This window comes from Echinops telfairi, unplaced genomic scaffold, assembly GCF_000313985.2.
Source record: "Echinops telfairi isolate 266 unplaced genomic scaffold, ASM31398v2 ScPeMD7_7;HRSCAF=31, whole genome shotgun sequence".
Classification (NCBI taxonomy): Eukaryota; Metazoa; Chordata; class Mammalia; order Afrosoricida; family Tenrecidae; genus Echinops; species Echinops telfairi.
Genome location: NW_022103904.1, coordinates 6,205,143 through 6,219,897, shown reverse-complemented (window position 1 = coordinate 6,219,897; position 14,755 = coordinate 6,205,143). Strand labels below are relative to the sequence as shown.

Below are 14,755 nucleotides of genomic sequence, written 5' to 3'. Positions count from 1 at the left end.
CATCATTGCCTCTGTTTTGTGAGGTGGAGGACTTTGTGGACTGGTGTTGGGTTAATGGGTTACTGTTGGACTTGTGGGATTGGGCAGCACTGGGTTGGGATGTTTTCGTGATGCACACTTTCTTTACATAAAACTCTCTTATACATGAGTTACTGTGGATTCGTTTCTCTAAAGTACCTAGACTAATACACATAGAAAACTGCTTTGCACGTGCCATGTACGTACCTTGAAGTCCGGGTTTCCATTAACTTGGAGAATGCTTTTAAACAATAGATTCTCAGTCTAAAAGTTAGCATTATTTCATCAGAAATCACATCTTAACACATGATGTCAGAAAAAAGAACCCTAAAGCTTAGAAGTGAACGTCTGGGCACCTTAACTACTTTGAACAGGAGAAAATGACATTTAGGCTTAAAATATGTTCTTGAATAAAAATCAATCAAATTAAAACATTTTCCATTCATTTTGTGATATTATAAACTAAATGCCATTTCTCCAGACCCACAATAGGAAATGTGCGCACTAACGAAACACACATACACACACACACACCTGCTACGTTACGGTTTGTTTTCTACCCTTATAACTGGAACAGATGAAAAACCACATCAGACTCAGAGGGCGGAGAGTTTGGCAAAGGGGTTGATTTATTTCAAGAACTTCACTTTTCTCAAGCTGGGCATCTGACAAAAACTGGGATCTTCCAAAGCGCCCTTCTTTGCCTTTTCATCCCTCTTTCCCCACAGGCCTCCCAGTAGTTAGCAGGACCTTTCCTAGAGCCTCCAGAGCACATAGCCCGCTAACATCATCTTCATGGCTAAAGCTAACGCCATACAAAATCACAAGGGAAAGACTTTTTTCTAAGCAGAAGTGGTTGAAATATTCTGCATAAAACCACTGTGAGGCACGTCCAGGATTCATGATGGTCCACATGCATTTCTTCTGACAATCACCGAGAAGCGCTTCTCAAGACAACAAGGAAACACAGCCTGTCTCCTTCCTGCTCTCGGTACTGTTCACAGAGCTCGGCCTGCGCGTGGTCCACGTGGCGGTGCGGGTAGTCCGGGGTGTCACCCTCTCGTGCGCCCGCCGGTGAGAGGATCTACAGCAAGGTCCCTTATGGTTACATAACGACAGACAAACCCAAGAAGCAGAGAACTTCAAGGGGAGAAGGAGACAGAAAAGAGGTGAGCTGATTCACCAAAAATGAAATTCTTTCCCAGAAGTCTCTCTGGGGCTTTGAGTCATAGAGAAAGGTAGTTTTACCTTAAATGACCAATGTGTAGATCAGGAGCTCTATGGATTGAGAGGAAATCACCTAATAATGTGACCGTGTTCGCGGATTCTTCCGAGTCCCCACTGAAAAATGTCGTCCCATTACCAGGTGACAAGAGTGACATCTAGTGGACGCACATAACAATGATGAAATGGGTTTCCCAGGGGCTCCAGGGCAGTTCCTCAAAATCTAATGTACACGCAAATCACCTGGGGTCTTGTTAAAATCCAGATTCTGGTTCAGTGGAATAGAATGGAATCTACACTTCTAACAGGTTTCCAGGTGATGCTGGCCCTGCAGAAACATGGACCACCTTTTGAGTGGCAGAACATAGAGTATGTTGCACCTCCCTTTACCCTCCAGAGAACAGAAAAGAAAGGGGTATTTGAAAATAATTTCCAGGTTAAAATGAGGTGAAATGAATTATTAATGACTTCGTAAAAAGCCATGTTCTAATTCCTTGGCCTGACTCAGTACGTACACTTTCACCTCACGTTTGAGCAGAGACCCTGCCCCAGGTCTTCTTTTCCTAAATGCTGGCATCACGTCTAAATAGGAAAAGACCATATTTCACAGCCATATCCATAGATAGGTAGTTTGTTCGCGTCTCCAAAACAGCTGCACCTTTGCACTTAGCAGGTTTTCTTTCTTTGTTATTGTTTTATCTGCCCATTATCGAATTGCATTGTAATTTGTACCATACCAGAACTCAGGGTTTTTTCCCCCAGAGGTAGTCTGCACCTGAGCAGGGAGTCATGAGGGCATTGTTTAAGTACTAAGCACACCTACTCAGGAGTTTGACAAGATTTGCCCTGGACACCCCTAAGAACAAAACAGGATGTATAACTATACTCAAGTCCAACTGTTGCCAGAATCAAGTCCTATGTGATTTATCTGAGCCAAAGACTCTTAACCTCCAATCAGAGCCACCAAGATAGACTGATTCTTCACTGTAATACTGCGCTTCACCCCATCCCCACCTGGGCCCGAGGAGCGCTGCCAGATCCCACACAAACGCTTCCTACCCAGGCCTCCATCCCAGCTACATTAGGATTCTGTCTTTGGGTCTATGTCCACAGTTCTAGGAGTTATCAACATCGGAGTTCATCAGTTTATCTTCTGGAAAGTATTTGCAAACACAGAGAGAGGCGTGCGCAAACACACGATCTGCTTTCTATTCCAGTAAACTACTTCTGTCCAAGTTGATTGATCTAGGATAGTTTTCCTCAAATCATTTTTAAACAAAGAAATCCCTTTTCAAAGAACAGAAGTAAAAAGGGGAGATGCTGTGGTTGAAATAGGTTTGGTATGCTCTGATCTGTCTACTTGATTTCTCCTCAGGTTATCTCCAACACAGTTCCCCTAAATTAGACCCTCGTGTCCCTAAATTTTCCTGCCCCGTACTACCTCTGCCCCAGCCCAATAATGTCACAGAAAACAATTCGGAAACCAGAGACCCTGAATCGCACAATAGCTAAAACCATCTAAGCTCCTATATTGCACAAGCACGGTATTGTTCTCATTAACTAGATGGGGCTAGAGATAGCTGTTTCTCTATAACTTGAGTTAATTATGATTCTAATATAATTTTAGCATATGTAATCAAAGGATTTATTCAAAAGATGTACAACCTGATTTCCGCAAGGAAATTTGCTTTTAAGTCATAATTAAGGATTCCTGTGATGAGGAAACAACAGAATTGTTTATACCTCTTCAATTGCTCTTGGCAATCCTAAAAGGGAAATTATGTAGAGGAAAATGCCACATAATTCTTCCTCAAAATTGGGATAGAGATAACAAACAAATTTCAACATGCCAGTTTAAATAAGTGGCATCGTATCGTTTGCCTACCCAAAGGGCTCGTCACTTGCCTGTTAGTCCACCACTTTCATGTCATTTTATGCAAGTTACCTAACCTTTTTCTGCCTCAGTTTCCTCCTCAATAGAGATAATAACAATACCAATTTCACAGGGTATTGTGAGGACTAAATTAATAATATATGTAAAGTGCTTGATAACTGATACGTAATAAGCAATTGATAACCGTTATCTCTGATTATTATGCATATTATTAATATAATATTAAGAGCAACTACTATTCATACTTTTATTTAACTGAGCAATCAAAATCACATTTGATCCTTTGGGATAATTTTAGCCAAATTTAATAGGCACAGGAAACACAATTTCATCAATCTGCAGTAGGAGAGAAGCGATTACTCTCCTACAGAAATCCTATAGGTGCTGCTCACGATATATTGCTTGGCTTTACCCCCCCCTCTTGTACCCACCAGTAAATGCACTAAGGAAAACATATTTGTCATTTTGAGACTAATCTGATTTATTAAATCTATGATAGTTTTTAAACAATCAAGAGTATGTGTTTTCTTCATATAATATTCTCCCCTTATGTACCGTGTTGCCTAATTTCTCTTAAATTTAGAAACTGTGCTTCATTTAAATATAAGGAAGAATCCTCCCAAGAGGAAGCCCAGACAGTGGCAATTATTATGCTAGTAGCTAGTACATCTCTTCTAATTGTATCTGCCTCACAGACTGCCCAATGCCCAATATTCTTAGGATTGTTGCAAAGTCCTGAACCATTGATTTCAAGTAAATTGATTCCGCAAATACAAGGTTTGGTTTGGTTTGAATAAAAATCCCAAATTCCTAAGAAAAAAGCAGACTGAAAGTTTAAGGGAAACACGCAAAAGGTAAAAACTTTAGAACACAATGAGTGAAGGGAAATTCAAACACGTGTTAATTTACACGTGCACAACAATCAACTTTTTGATCATTCTAACTTTTCACTAATCCAAAAATTTGTAGAAAACCTCTGAAATTAAATATAATATACTTACTATCATCTGTTCTTTTTGTCCCAATATATCTCTAGGTATTTTTAATGGGTAGACATTATCAAAGTTCATTACAGTCTTGAGATTATAAGATCAAGAGTTCAAAATAGTTTGTATTTTGCTCATCTTTTAAATATGAGGGGGGAAATCACAATGTTTGGCTGTTACACAGTGGGTGTGTCTTCCGTAGAGAAAGATTCCCATCTTGTGGACTTTTCAGAGATTACTTCTGAAAATCATTTTTGTCATGCTACATTTTGTTAAATATGAATTTATACTAAATCTCAATTGAATAGATAATTCTATAAACTATGATGTATATTTCCTCTGAAAATTGAATGGTATTGTTATATATATTTTCCTTAAACTATATTCCTTTGAATAATGTTATATTTGAACAGCAGCTTAATACTACAATTTCACGAAGGAGGAGAATCTAAAAAGAGTTTTTCAATAATAAAAGTAGCAGAGCATTTTACCGTCCATATTCTTTCTAAGCTGGATAAGATTAAAATAGAAATTCCATTAATAATAAGAAAGTAATTATTTAATTTTGTATATGTATGTACCGTGGCCCATCAGCTGTCATACAGTTTTATAAATAACTATAATAGTTCCCAAAATTTCCTAAAAACATCAAGATTTTAGAAACTGTTACAATCATTTATAAACTTAGATTCAGTTCACTTAAAAGAATCATAGATACCACCTTTAACTGGGTGTTTGAGAGAGTTAGGTACTTTACAAAATTCTTTGTTGTTGTTATTGTTGTTGTGTTGGTAGGTGCCATAGAGTCAGTTCTGGCTAATAGCCACCCCATGTAAAACAGAATGGACCCCTACCCAGTCCTGGCCCACCCTTGAACGATTCTCCTGGTGGAGCCCATTGCTGCAGTCACTACGTCAATAAACCTTGTCGAGGGCCTTCTTCATTTTCCCTGCTCCTCTACTTTACCCATTGTAATGTCCTTCTCCAGGGGCTGGTCTCTCCTGATATTATGTCCAAAGTCCGTCTGATCTTCTGACAACATGTCAAACGCCTTGCCATCCTTGCCTCAAAGGGCATTCTGGCGGTAGTTCTCCCAAGACAGATTTGTTTGTTCTTTTGGCAGGCCTTGACAATTTCAATATTCTTTGCCAGTACCATGATTCAAATGCATTGGTTCTTATTCAGACTTTGGGTAATGTGCTCTGCTACCTTATTCATGTGCAATTTTCACATACACATGAGGCAACTAAATAAGATGGTTTGGGGCAGGCACACAAATACCTTCAAAGTAAAATCTTTGCATTTCAACATTTCAAGAGGTCTTTTGCAGCAGATCTACTCACTCGAATGCACCATTTGCTCTCTTGACTGCTGCTTCCATGAGAATTGATTTTGGATTCAAGCAAGACAAGTCTTGACAACGTCCATCTTTTCTCTGTTAATTATGATGTTACCTATTGGTCCTGCTATGAGGATCTTAGTCTGCTTTCCATTGAGTTGTCATCCACACTGAAGGCTATATCCCTTGATCTTCATCAGCTAGTGATTCAAGTCCTCCTCATTTTCAGCAAGCAAGTCTCTGTCATCTACATGTCTCGGCTGTTAATAAGACTTCCTCCAATCCTGATGCCACATTCTTCATCATGTAATCTAGCTTCTCGGATAATTTGCTCATAATAGAGATTGAATAAGTATAGTGAGAAGACACAGCCTTGGCACACACCTTTCCTGAATACCATGTATTCTCTTGTTCTGTTCACACAACTGCCTCTTGATCCATGTACAGGTTTCACATGAGCACAATGAAGTGTTCTGGAATTCCCATTCATCTCAGGGATATCCATGGTTTGTTGCAGTCCACTTAATCGAATACCTTGGCATAATTAATAAGACACTAGTAAACATCTTTCTGGTATTCTCTACTTTCGGCCAAAATCCATCTGACATCAGCAATGGCATCCTTGTTCCATGTCCTTTTGTGAATTCAGCCTGAATTTCTGGCAACTCCATCTCAATGTACTGCTGCAATCACTGTTAAATGATCTTCAGAAAAATTTGTCTTGCATGTGATAATAATGACATAGTTCTATAATTGGAGCATTCTGCTGTGTCACCTTTCTTTGGAATGGACACAAATAGGGATCTCTTCTTGTCAGTTGACAGAGTAGATGTCTTCCAAATTTCCTGGCATAGATGAGGGAGTGGTTCCAGTGCTTCATCAGCTTGCTGAAACATTTTAATGGGTATTCCATCAATTCCTTCAGCCTTGTTTATGGCTAATTCTTTCAGTCCAGCTTGAACTTCTTCATTCAGCACCATTGATTCTTGCTCATATGCTGCCTCTTAAACTGATGGAATGTAGACTAGTGCTTGTTGGCATGGTAACCCTGTAATCTTCCCATCTTCTTTTCATGCTTCCTGCATCACTCAATATTTTGCCCAAAGAATCTTTCTATATTTCAACTAAAAAAAAAAACTTGATATTTTCCTTGATTTCTTCCAGTTTAAGATGTGCTGAACATGTTCTTCCTTTTCAGTTGTTTAACGAGCTATTTTTACATTTCATTCTTAGAATATGCTCTCTCATTTAAGCCTTCATTAAGCATGTGAAAATAATATCATTGTCCCCTTTTCATAAAAGGAAGCCTACACTCAAGGTACTAAAAGATTTCTCCAAGATCTCACAGGAAGTGGCAGTGCCTGCTATATTGCCTCTCTCTAAGTTAAATCAAGGGCCCAGTTCTTCCCCATCTGTGCCTACACCATAAGTGCTTAGGAAATCCATGTTTACTTTAAAAAAAAGTTGATTGAAGCCATTGTAAAAGGAAACCTATTGTTGCCCCATAGTTCAGAATTCAAATCTGCTTCTATAGCAATGTCACATTATGTGTGGTGTCTTCTGAATCATACTAAATAGATCATTTGTCAGAGATAATGGAAAGACAAGAATTCTGCCACCTAAGGAAAAAAAAGGAACCATAAAACAAAAGACAGGTTACAATGTATCAAGCACCAAAAGGACTACTAAATGGATATCACACACACACACACACAAAGAGAAAAAAGCACTGCCATCAAGTCAGATTAGAACTGCCCTGTGTGTCCCCGAGATTGTAACTTTACGGGAGTAGAAAGCCCCATCTTTTTTCCCCACGAAGCACCTGGTTGCTTTGAACTGCTCACCTTGCAGCTAGCACCCCTCTGGTAACCCCTGTGGCACAAGGGTTCCTCAGATGGATACAGCAGGAAAGAAAATAAGCAAGTGCTGAACTCTTGAAACTCCAGCTCCAACACAGATTCTTCAACTTTCTAGCTATGGTCATAAGAAAATTGCCTAACTTCACTAGGTCTCACCTTTACAACTATAAAAGGAAAATAAAAGTATTAACTTCTTAGTATTAAATCACCCAATGTAGGGTGAGATATAAATATACACAAATTACCTAGTATGTATCCAGTAATAGCCAATACACTTATTATTACTGTTATTCTCAGTGCATCAGTTAAATGAAATATGCTATGTAATCACATGCCAGTCCTATAAAAAATTTCAATACACAATTTTAATAAAGTTATGCTTTCAAATTATAGTGAAGGGATTATTGTGACTAGTATGAAAACACAGCTACTCAAGGAAAGACAGATGTATATCCATTTACATTTGGACTTTTTTGGTGTTCTTTGCATAGGCTGGAAAAGAAAAGAAAAAAAAAGATTCCCAACGTTACCACAACGTGCCATGATTTACCAGCATTTCGACATTACGGAGCAATGATGATGCAATATTAAGTACTCCACTGTTAACTTAAAAGTTGACAGTTGAAACGCAGCACACAGTAGGAGAGACTCGGTGATCTGCTTCCACAAAGACTTGTTCAGTCCGTTTTCACTAAGAGTGACCCTCTGAACACGAAGAAGCGCTACTAAATCCGGCATCACCCGAACTACCATTGCTATTGTTGGACCCATCATTGCCACGGCGTCAGTCCTTCTCATCGGGTATCTTCCTCTTGCCTGTTTTCTTTCTACATAATGTCCTTCTCCAGGGACAAGTCTTTGCTGATGTCATGACTAAAACACATGAGACATCGTCTCACTATGCTTATTTCCTTTTCTTTTTTTCCCCCCAGTTTAAATTGTATTTCTTTCTTTTGTTTATTTAAACAGGTTTTTAAAATTCATTTTATTGGGGGCTCCTACAACTCTTATCACAATCCACACATGCAGCCATTGGGTCAAGCACATTTATACATTTGTTGCCCTCATCATTCCCAAAACATTTGCTTTCCACTTGAGCCCTTGGAATCAGCTCCTCAATTTTTTTCCTCCCGTTCTCTTTTCCCTCATGAATCCTTGATAATTTATAAGTTATTGTTATTTTATCATATCTTACACTGCCAGATGTCTCCCTTCACCCACTTTTCTGTTGTCTATCCCCCAGGGAGGGGATTATATGTAGACCCTTGTAATCAGTTCCCCCTTTCTACCCCACCCTCCCTCCACCCTCCAGGTATTGTCACTCTCACCACTGGTCCTGAGGGGTTCATCTGTCCTGGATTCCTCATGTTTACAGTTCCTATCTGCACCAGTGTGCATCCTCTGGTCTAGCCAGGTTTGCACGGTAGAATTGGGATTATGACAGTTTGGGGGTGGGGTGGAAGCATTTGAGAACGAGAGGAAAGTTTATTTTAAAAATTCATTTTTTAAATGAATTTTGAAAACCTATGTTTCATCAATGCTACACTGCACCCTGACTGACTCGTTTCCTCCACGCAACCCCTTTGCAAATGGACATCCAGTTGCCTACAGATGGGCCTTGGGTCCCCACCCCACACTCCCCCTCATTCACGATGATATGATTTTTTGTTCTTTGGTGCTTGATACCTGATCCCTTCTACACCTCGTGATCACACAGGCAGGTGTGCTTCTTCCATGTGGGCTTTGTTGCTTCTGGGAAGCTTTGTTGCTTCTGGGCCGCTTGTTCACCTTCAAACCTTTAAGACCCCAGACACTACATCTCTCAATAGCCAGGCACCATCGGCCTTCTTCACCACATTTGCTTATGCATCCATTTGTCTTCAGTGATCGTGTCAGGAAAGTGAGCATCATGGAATGCCAGTTTAATAGAACAAAGTGTTCTTGTATTGAGGGAGTACTTGAGTGGAGGCCCAATGTCCATCTGCTGCCTTAATACTAAACCTATAAATGTATGCACATAGATCTATTTCCCCATCGTTCTGTATAAATATATTTACATATGTACATGCCTGGATTTAGGCCTCTATAAATGCCCTTTGCCTCCTAGTTCTTTCCTCTATTTCCTTTGACTTTCCTCTTGTCCCACTCTCATGCTCAGCCTGCATTTGGGTTTCAGCAATTCCTCTCAGTTTCGCCATGCTTATTTCAAAGAATATTCTGGCTATATTTTCTTTCAAGGTGTATTTGTTCTTGAGGTTCTCCCTAGAAAGTCACTGCCGAGAGAGTTGACTCAGATTCTTGGTGACCTTATAGGACAGAACAAACTGCCCCTTTGGGTTTCCAAGACACTAAATCTCTAAGAAGCAGAGAGCTTCATCTTACTCCTGTGATTCTTCCAGCAGCCGATGTTGTTGTATTCCCTATTTGGCCAACATCATGATTCAAAGGCATCAATTCTTCTCATGTCTTCCTTATTCACTATAGAGGAGCTGATAACAAGGGCTTAAATAGAAGCTAAATGTTTATAAAATAGTGATGGCAACATATGTACAAATATGCTCGATACAATTGATGTATGGGTTGTTATATAAGAGCTGTAAGAGCCCCCCAATAAAATGATTGTTAAAAAAAAGTTTCTGCAGACACATGAAGTGGTTGGTCATACTACAGTTTGGACCAAAATACACTGGGGGGATTTTAAAACCATTATTTGAAGGTTGGGTCAGAAGAAAAGATGCACAGAGAGCCTGTGGGAATAAGTCCCAGGAATAACAGATGACCTAGAAAGCTTGGGGATCTGGTGGTGTTTAAGGCAAATGGGTGGGAGGAATGACAGAATGCATTCTGGTAGTCTTTGAGGGGAAGTGGATAATCCGTTCTGGCTATGGATTCATTCACAGAATGTCCTCTTGCTCAGCTTATACGGGTCACACTATAGCTGTGGCTACATAAGGGAACTCTATGGATCTGCTGAAGTCCTACCGCAGATAAAATAGAATAGGAAGTGGAAGGCCTTAGAATTCTGTGATTTCTCTTAAATTCACTCACTAGCATGCCCCTTAGGATGGGATTCTCTTTATTTAAAATTTTGTAAAAAGAAGAAATTGATAAGCACTTGGCTCAGAGAAAAGCACCCACACTAGGGAGTATAACTGTGCTATAAAGAATATAGAGATATGTGTAGCTCTTGAAAGGAGGGGGAAAGACTTGGAACTCAGAAACCATCCAGAAAGGTGAAAGAGGACCACAGCAATGCAGAGATTCTGATTTGTTCTCAACAACCATCTTTACTTTTCAATGGGGTTCCATAATTCACTGCAAAGGCCACCCAGCACTCACGGATGATACTCATGATTATGGAGTTTATAAGGGAATTAAAAAGTTACAATTCATGTGAGAAATGCTCAGAATACAGGTATTCAGGCAAGCATCTCTGCCCAGCTTCAACAATATTACCAAGCTCTTTTAAGGTTGACCCAAATCCAAGCGTGACAAAAAAAATCTCCTTAACCAAAACTGCCAAGAAAGGCTTGGAACTGAAACAGAACCTGATGGAAGAGCTTCGGAAATGTGTGGACATGTACAAGTAAGTACCTCTTCATCTTCTCGGTGGCCAACATGAGGAACAGCAAGCTGAAGGACATTCGGAACACCTGAAAGCATAGCCGATGTTCTTTGGGAAAAAACACAGTGATGATGGTGGCCTTGGGTCGAAACCCCTCTGATGAGTACATAGACAACCCGCACCAGGTCAGCAGGAAGCTGTAGGGTGAAGTTGGTCTCCTTTTCTCCTATCGAACTAAGGAGGACGTGAACGAGTGGTTCACCAAGTTCACAGCGATGGACTACGCCCAAGCCAGTAACAAAGCAGCCTTCTCAGTGAGCCTGGATCCTGGGCCCCTGGAGCAGTTCCCACACTCTATGGAGCCACAGCGGAGGCAGCTGAACCTGCCCACAGCCCTCAAGAAAGGTGTGGTCACCGTGCTGTCTGACTACGACATGTGCAAGGAGGGCAACGTGTTGACCCCGTAGCAGGCCCGCATCCTGAAGCTTTTTGGCTACGAGATGGCAGAGTTCAAGGTGACCATCAGGTACATGGGGGACGCACAGTCTGGAAGGTTTGGCATATGGGCGACGACCGGCCAGAGAGTGCCGAAGAGTCGGCAGAAGACAGCGAAGACGACTGACCTGGTTGCCCACACGCACACAGGGCAGCCCCAGGTCTCCCCTCGCCCCAGCAGCAGGACGCCCCCACCCCGTGAGGGAGCAGCTATTTATTGTGTGACAGGAGCAGGAAAGGACTGCGTTTTTATATAAGAATAAAACATCTTCCATAGGGTTCCTCCTGTGGGCAGCAAAAGGAACTCTTCTTAGAAAAAGAGGGGGGGGGGGTGTTTGACAATAAATACCCAAGTTGCCAATAAATACCCCAAAACCACACCACTCCACTGTAAGCCTTGTATGAAAGCATTGAGCTCCAGCTCCATGGGTCAGCAAACCCAGCTCTCCAGTGAAGTGCTCAGAGGCACCCTGTTACTCCTACGCCAGAGCCCTCAGTTTTACTCCCTCTGTGGACTGGGAAGTCTACTGTTCTGTCTCTGCGCTAGCTCTAGTTTTGATGCTCTTTCTGCTGTTGCTGGTCCTCTGCCACTCCTCTGGTGTCAAAGATGTCTCTGGGATCAAGGAATAGGGATCTTGAGGCTCCACTCCTGGTTTTTCTCTTTTGCTGGGAGTGAGATTCCCCTTTCTGCTTCCAAGATGGCTCATTTTTTACCCACTAGGATAGCAGTCACAATTAATGCTGTTAACAACCAACTACAGATGAATCACATAATCCAATCAATGTCTTCCACCTCCTTCTTACCCAGACTCAACAGGATAGCGAAGGTTGTTTGGTGGGAATAGCAGTCTATGACTAGAACCAAACCAAACTCACTACCATTGAGTTCATGCTCACTCGTAGTGACATGATAGGACAGCGTAGAACTGCCCCTGTGAGTTTCTGAGACCGTAATTATGTGAGTAGAAAGCCTTCTCTTTCCCCTGAAGAGCTGCTGGTGGTTTCAAACCACTGATTTTGTGGTTAGCAGCCCAACTCGTTATCTCTATGCTACCAGGTCTTCCTCATGGCTAGAAGAGACATACTACATAATCCCCTGTGTTGTTGTATCATTCAAAAGAAAGTAGATACCTCTTTTTCTTAATCGGAAATTGGCTAACTCTCATCTCAAATTTTTCCTCCATCTGTCTTCAAAATATTCAGGAAAAGCTCCTATTTTCATAAATGTATCTGAGTGTTCTTCTATGAACTACTGAAAGGGTGAGGGTCAATGTGGAACAGATTCACCTCATGCCTGCATAAATTTGGAAAGTTGGGGGATTTGGGATATACGTAGGCTATGCAATTAGACCCGCATCTAGCAGTAGTCGGCCATTCTGTGGTAGCTTGCAAATTGATATAATGCTTGCAAATTGATATAATGGTATTTCAAATATCAACTGTACCACCCATGGTGGACAGGTTTCAAGGGAGCATCCAGAGTTAAGACAAACTTGCCCCATTGTGCGCCTCATAGCTCAGACTTCTGAACCCAATAGAACAGACTGCTGACAGTCCATTTTGGTCCCCCTATTCCTTCTTTTAATCAGTTCTAAGGCTGCAATGGGCTGGTAGGCAGGTGTCTTCAGTAGAGGCTACATCAATAGCCAAAATACTCTGCAGGTGGCAGAGGGAGGGCTCTGAGAACAACAGACAGACCCACACCCACACCCACACCCCACATCCAGTGGTCCTTCTGGAATGTGCCAGTGCCTTCTTGGGCTGCACGTTGTTTCCTGCAAACCAGCCTTAATTGTTACAGATAGGGCCTGCAGTAGTTTGCTCCATAATCAGCACTGTACCTGCCTTCCAAAATAGCCCGTAGCTTTGACTTATAAAACCAACAGGATAAACCTCCCTGGGAGTACAGTAGCGTTAGTCTGGTTCTCTTCCAGTTAGTGCTGAAGATTGCTAACTACAGCTGCTTTGTCTAAATCTTCTGCACAAGACCTCTTTGAGGCATTGAAAAGCAAGGATGTTACTTTGAGGGCTGAGGTACTCCTGACTCAAGGCATGGTATTTTTCAACAGCCTCATATGCATGTGAAAGTTAAACACTGAGTAAGGAAGACAGAAGAAGAATCTATGTATTTGAATATGGTACTGGTGAAGAATATTGAAGGTACCATGGTCTGCCAATAGGTCAACAAATCTATCTCAGAAGAAGTATAGTCACAATGTTCCTTAGAAGCAAGGACGGCAAGACATCGGCTCACATACTTTGGACATGTTTCATAAGCGATCACTCCCTGGAAAAAGACATTTTGATTGGTAAAGGGGCAGGGAAAAAGAGGAAGACCCTTTTGACAAAATGGGTTGAAACAGTGGTTGCAACAATAAGCTCCAACATAAGAGCAATTGTGAGGATGGTGCAGACCCGGTGGTTTTACATTCTGTGGTCCGTAGGGTCCCTATGAATTGGAACCAACTTAAGAACACCTAACAACAAAAACATCCAACAGCCTGGTCTTCTGTCAGCCCTTTCAATTTAAGCAGCATGGCTTTAGTCCTGTGCTGCAATTTAACACCCATTACGTTCCTTTCAGCCATTTCAGGTAAGAATAACCAGGTAAGAAAGCTCCTAAGAATCAAAAGTTTCCCTTCCCATGCCCTTTCCAGGTACCAACTGAGTAGACTCCATGGCCATCTCTGACTACGTAAAGTAGAGTGAAATCCAACTCCGCCCAATTGTCATAAAAGAGGAGTCAGACATGCCTCTATCCTACACCCTTATGATTTGCTTGTCTAGAATCCCACTCCCTCAGTGGGATTGCATTAAGCTGGATTGTCTAGAGAAAGAAAATCAGTTACAGTCATATATGCATATGAAAGAACTTTATATCAAAAAGTAATTTATATCAAGAAGGCACCCCAGCCCAGTCCAACAAAAGTTCATATTCACAATGCTAGCCAGACCCCTCTCCAAACTCCCAAGGCTGCAGGCCGATGAAGCAGAGAGGGGAAAGGCTGAGAGGTACAGAGTCATATGTATGCACAGTCTGTGTGAAAATGGCAGGGCGCTGATAGGTCCCAGGGTGGCAGTCCACGCAGGGCCACCCTTGGAAGCAGACACAGAATCGAAGCAAGCAGAAAGGCAATGGGCAAGAGAAGTTCTCACCATCTCTCTTATGAAAGGCCACACCCCCAAGGAGGCATCACCAGCCTCTGACATGACTGACAGCTTGGATTCCATACCCTACTTCCATACAGGCACCACCATCACGTTGACGTAAAATATAATCGTCACAGTCACAAAATAAGAATAGATTTTAAAACAAAATATATAAAAACAATATATCAAGGTAATGGCAACCAAAAAAACCTCAGAAATGATTAT

At 41.4% G+C, this 14,755-nt stretch overlaps 1 protein-coding gene and 1 pseudogene across 1 annotated transcript in view; one reads left to right on the top strand and one right to left on the bottom strand.

Moving 5' to 3' along the window:
- The window catches only part of SUGCT (succinyl-CoA:glutarate-CoA transferase), a 917,561-nt gene that overhangs the window by 666,196 nt on the left and 236,610 nt on the right, over positions 1-14,755 (bottom strand). The window lies entirely within an intron of this gene.
- On the top strand, positions 10,677-11,507 carry LOC105979090 (annotated as a pseudogene).